This window comes from Prosopis cineraria, unplaced genomic scaffold (assembly GCF_029017545.1).
Source record: "Prosopis cineraria cultivar Desert tree isolate PC_DT_omini unplaced genomic scaffold, ASM2901754v1 PC1568, whole genome shotgun sequence".
Taxonomy (NCBI): Eukaryota; Viridiplantae; Streptophyta; class Magnoliopsida; order Fabales; family Fabaceae; genus Prosopis; species Prosopis cineraria.
The window spans coordinates 23,637-29,636 of record NW_026556893.1 but is presented as its reverse complement, the minus strand read 5'-3'; the positions used below and the strand labels follow the sequence as shown (position 1 = coordinate 29,636).

At 37.0% G+C, this 6,000-nt stretch overlaps 1 pseudogene; it reads left to right on the top strand.

The window, feature by feature from the left end:
• Positions 1 to 306: 306 nt before the first annotated feature.
• Positions 307 to 3,888, top strand: LOC129300394 (ethylene-responsive transcription factor RAP2-12-like; annotated as a pseudogene).
• The last annotated feature ends 2,112 nt before the right edge of the window (positions 3,889 to 6,000 follow it).

Here is a 6,000-nt window from a genome sequence, read left to right as displayed (position 1 = left end):
AATATTTTATAAAATTAAATAGAGGAAATATTAAATAAATATTAGTTTCATTTCCCCTTCTTTGCATGGGCAACATTAAACTAATTCACAGCAAAACCTTCCTAAGCAGCCAGCAGCAGCACGTTACCACGGAAGTAGTAAATAACACGTAAGCCAAGGGCATAGTGGTAAAACACCTTCCCTACTAGCTCTCATTGCTTCTTCCTTCCTTTTATTTATGCTTGAAGTCATTGAAAAGCTCCCATTTCTCTTCTATTCAGTTCAGGAAGCCTTCAGTTTTGTACTTTTGTTTTTCGTCATTCTTCGTCAACCGAAAGAAATCTCAGCCTCTTGCTCGTAGTTTTTCTGAGCTTTGTTTATCAAAGAATAAAAAAGGTATAATCTTTTATCGGTGCTGGAGAAAGCGAGATGTGCGGAGGTGCTATTATCTCCGACTTCATTCAGACGCCGGAGGCCAGGTCTCGCCGGCTTACAGCCGATATCCTCTGGCCGGATTTGAAGAAACCCAGTTCGGGGAAGCGATTCTCGAAGCCCACTAGGTCTGGATTCGGGGATTCGGATGGTGATTTCGAAGCTGATTTTAGAGAATTCAAGGACGACTCTGACATCGATGAGTTGGATGTGGATGATGATTTGCTGTTCGATTTCAAGACCTTAGGTTTCTCCGCTGTCAAACCCCTCAAGCCTTCCGGATCCCTCTCTCGTGGTATATATATATATATATATATGTACATATATATTTTTGGGGGGTTTAAATCACGGGTCATTTGGTTGTTATATCCAGCTTTTGATTTAACTTAAATAGTTGTGTTAATGTTCACTTACAGCATAGATTATTATTTTTTAAAACAATTGCAGCCTTTGAATCTTTTTATCAGGTATTATCGGGAAAATTACTAGTTTTTATTTTTCACATGGAATTCGGTTTTCAAAATATTTTTTGGCTGGTTTATGTTCCTCTAAGCTCTTTTTACTTCATATTTTTAGATTTGTGACCTTGCGATAAGCTTAGCTTTATTACTTCGATTAATGTTCATTAATACGTTTTTCCTTTACTGGTTAATGAAACATAGTCCTCCTTTATGCCTTGCGCATCCGCTCCATGAATCACTTGCAAGTGATTACAGCATAAATATGATCACGTGGATCCTCTTTGGAACGGTTTTATTTGCTTGGATAATACTTCAGAACACGGATTGCGGAGTTCTGAAATGTTCATAAAATCTTCTTGAAACTGATCTCATGCTGCTTGATTTCGTTTTTGCTCCTCTGTGCACATATGTAAAAGCAGGAGTGTGGTTAGCCTGTTAGCCTAATGGGAGTTGCTTTTGACGACCACACTATATATCCCTATCAGATTACAAAATCTATATTAGAGAGGTAGATGCGATTCCTTTTTGCCGTGAAAATCTGTGTTATTTGTTTCAAACTTTGACATTTGCGGATCAAGATATAATTTTTTATTGGCTGTTCAGTAATGAGCTTTAATGGTGTTTTAGATGCGATATTGCATTGAATATTGCTGGTTCTTTTGCTTCTGTCTTGTTACTTAAATAACATACTTTCCAAAGAATCAGTTGTCAAGACCCAAAAAATCTCGGATTACAAGCTGTGCTTGATTCTAGATACCCCTTCATCTTACTGCAACTTCCTTACAGATCAGTCTTTTTTGTCATTTCATGTGTATTTACTGCAATCATCCCTTATTCTGTAACCTGTATGTGCATGTGTGTTTATTTAGATGCTTGAGCTGTTTTTTTCTTGATATTACTCTTTTTTACTTGTACTGCAAATCTATTCCCTTGCTTTGCCCATATTTAGTTTTTTTTTCTTTTCTTGTTACATTGAAGGATCCGGTCCCATAAATCTGTGAATTCAAGGGAAAAGCTAACAAGTCTGAGAAAAGAAAGAGGAAGAATCTGTATAGGGAATCCGTCAGCGCCCATGGGAAAATGGGCAGCTGAGATCCGTGACCCAGGAAAGGTGTCCGTGTCTGGCTTTGGAACCTTCAACACTGCTGAAGAAGCAGCTAGAGCCTATGATGCTGAAGCACGTAGGATTCGCGGTAAGAAAGCCAAGGTGAACTTTCCTGATGAGGCTTTAGGCTCTCCCCCAAAACAATATGATGTAAAACACTCTGTTTCAGCCCATTATGAACCAGAAATTCAATGTTGGGAACAACGCAAAGGACTACATCTGTCCCATGGGTCTGATGGACCAGAAACCACTGGTTAATCAGTATGCTAACATGGGAGGCTTACCCAGCTGTGGAGATGGGCTCACGTCTTTCACACCATTGGATGATTATGTTTTCCTGTTTGTTTCAGTTCAGATCAAGCAAGTAATTCGTATGATTATTCTGGTATCGGGTGGGGTGAACAGGGCCTAAAGACACCTGACATCTCGTCAATGCTCTTTCTGCTTCTATAGAAGATGAATTTCAAGCTGTTAGTGATGCCAACCAGAATAAATAACATTCTTGACTGCCAGGGTGTGCTGTCTCTGGAAAATGATTCTGCAAAGACACTGTCTGAGGAACTTGCAGATATTGAATCCCAGTTGCGGTTCTTTCAGACGCCTTACCCTGAAGGGACTTGGGATGATGCTTCATTAGAAACCTTGCTTGGTGAAAACACAGCTCAGGATGGTGAAAACGCAATGGACTTTTGGAGCTTTGATGCTGGGGGAATTTTCTGAGCAACTTTCTCATTATCTTCTCATTCTTGAGAATATAGTTACAAGTACGTATTTTCTTATTCCCCTTTTGGTCCTATAATTGTATTCACTCACGGACTAACTAATTTGGGTTTCTCCTTGAAAAACCGAAACGGATAATTGAGTCCTTGATTTCTTGATTTTGGGGATAACTGGTCCATTGTGAGTCAATCAAAAGATTGGATTGAATCGAACTAAAATAAGTCAAGGTCTGTACGATAGATTATTTTTCTTTCCAGAGAAAACCCAAGTGATATTTTCAGGGACCAAAATGTAATATTCTTCATAAACGAAGTATCATTGGTTTCTGAAATAAAATACAATGTTTTGTCCAATTGATTGATTTCAGGAATGGTGTTCATCTTTGTTGGAGATTGAGTCAAGACAAAGCGGACCCTCTGAAGCATGCCTGGATGGTTATTCTCTGAACGCTGGTAAGAAAGTAAGCGCGGGACTATGGATATGTAGGTGTACATGTCAAACACCTTAACTCTTAGAGATTTTGAGTTTGCCATTCATTCATGAGGATGATTCTGTCAAGTGTGTGGGATGCAGTAAAATGTTAACTTGGTTGTTTTCGATTATGGCCAATCAAGTGGATGCATCAATTAACCCATTTTTGAATAATTTATCTGGTTTTGTTCAGAGTAGTGCTTGCAGGTCTCTTATAGTTAGTAATTACCTCCACCAATTTGAGTGCCGGAGGTCTTGTTTCTTCGCCACTCCTTTGTTTTTATTTTTTTGAATGGAAAGCTAGCTCATATTAATACTAAACTGTACGAAAACGTAGTCCAGGGGAATTAGTGCTCGAACCCTCTTGAAAAGTACGGGCCTTTGGTGTTCTTGAAGAGGGGTCAGGCTCCTGCTGTGGTGGTTTCTTCTGCAGAATTGGCCTGCGTTAAGAAAACTATGACCTTACCAACGCAGATCGACCTCAAGGTATTTGTCCTATGATCTTGCTCTATGGATGCACTGACGTTGGCTTTTGGGAGCTATGGCAGTGAAAATTGAAGACAGGAGGAAAATCTGCGTCAACGAACTTCTTAGCCTAAGAAGGGTTCAATAACCCCCTGTTTGAATTGAACGAAAAGTTGAGAAGAAAGAAAATGAGAGAAAAAAAAAATGGAAAGAAACTTGTATTTGGATGGACAATAGATATAGGAATGAAGAAAAATGAACCAATATCCCAATGATTACAACACTCTTATATCAAAATATTTATGTTTAATGTAATGATCTTTATAAAAATATGTTAAAATTAAAAATTATATAAAAATTAACATCATTAAAATAGTTTAAAATCAAATTTGTTGGTAGAAATTATTTTCATGTTACTATATTTTAAAATCAAATAATTTAATAAAATATGTTATTTTTAATTTAAAGGATTAAAAGTGGATAAATTTTTAAAAATTAAATTCAATTACATAAAAGTAAATTACAGTTCAGCTACTGCCTTGCTGGTGAGAGCACTTTGCTTTCACCTATAATCATGAGTTTGACTTGGCAGCGAGCATATCCAACTAGAACATAAAAAATAAATTATAAATGCATAATATCATAAAATATGAAAGACACATAGTTATAAAAATATGCAATTTGTAAAAAAGATGAAAATATGCATAGCCTTGAGATAGAGCTACGTGAGGGCTGAGGGTATGATGCAAAGCATGGAGGGTCGGAGATGATCAAGCAAAAGCTAGCTCGTGTCAAATAATACAAATACAAAGAAGCAAGAGGGAAGGAGGTAGACATGAAATGAATATTTTCCTCCCAAAATCTCTTTATATCTGGAGAGAATATGGTGGGTTTTATTTTATTTTTTTTCCCTAACATTTTCCTAGCTCTCACTTTTTTTTTCCTCATCCAAACAAGAGAAAAAGTTGCTTTCTCCCTTATTTTCTTTTCTCCCACATTTCATCTCATCCAAACATAGTGTAAGAGAAGAATCATCTGCGATTTTGTGAATAAGATGTAATATGTACACGAGTGGTGCAGATTCTATGAATCTGAGCGAGTTACTGATTGCTACATTCAATGATATGTGTTAGAATGGTACAAGGATTGGAGAGCTAGCGAGGAAGGTGATGATTAACCTTATGGCCTTCAGCGTGGAGATTATTTCCCTTCCTTTCCTTTGGTTAGGTTGATGTTCTCACTAGTCTCATTTTGGAGTTGAAGGCCATATTCTATGCATAGGCAATTCAAAGAGAGCAGAAGAGTTTATTCTTGAGATTCGAGAATAATGAAATCATTTGGTTCAGGCAGAAGAGGGTATCCTAGGATGATGTTCGGTGTTGCTGCTGTTAAATCCATGCTCCTTTGACTGGAAGCTATTGGAATATTTATATGGATTTACATTTGATTAATAGGCCCAAATAGATTGATCTTTATAATCTCATGTGGATCGAGGTAGGTGAACCACACAAGTGAGCCCAATGAGCAAAGGCCCAACCCACAACTTAGTAGTCGTCAATTATTTTCTATTTTTTAATTGATTGAGTCAGAGATAATGAAATATAATTATTTAATAAAGCGGTTACTGTTCTGATTCTTATAAGTCGATTAGTCGATAACTGCAAACACATGATACATTTTCTTTTGCTCCATTATCTCTGCACTTTTTGAAGACTCTAGGACCAGTGGGTTGTGCGTATATCTACACTCAAGGTAATCGAGCTTTTTCAAGTGATCAATGAATTCTTCAGGTATGCACATGTTTCTTTATTCTATCTTATTAGATCATATAAGAATTGAGATATTAATGTAACACGTGACATCAAAGTCTGATTATGAATATTAATTTATATATCTCAATTCAATATGCTTATGGAGATCATGATAAATTGGATAGAAATTCCTTGATTTGTTTATCATATTCATGTATGTTTAGTTCTCATTTTCCATTCTTATTGAATATGATAATGAAAATTAAATTCATCAGAGATCTGATTATTCTTTATAAATAATCTTGATGCCTGTTGTTGCTATAATCTTGATCTCTCGTATTATTTTTTTTATTTTGTTGGTGCCGTCTACGTTGCCGCTGCTTACTTGTTGGAGATCTTCCCTCTTAACTTTGAGAGGTTTTGTTGTCGCTTGAGAGAGAGAGAGTTCAGGATTTTTTTTTGACATGGCCACTGGTATGCAAAAGAGCTTTTGTCGTTGCCGCTGCGCCTTGGCTATTAACGTTGTCTTGCCTTCACCGTCGACGGAGATTCTTTAGCTGGCATCGTTTCCATTGTTCTGGTTCAGCGGAGACCATAGAGATGCAATAATGGTTAG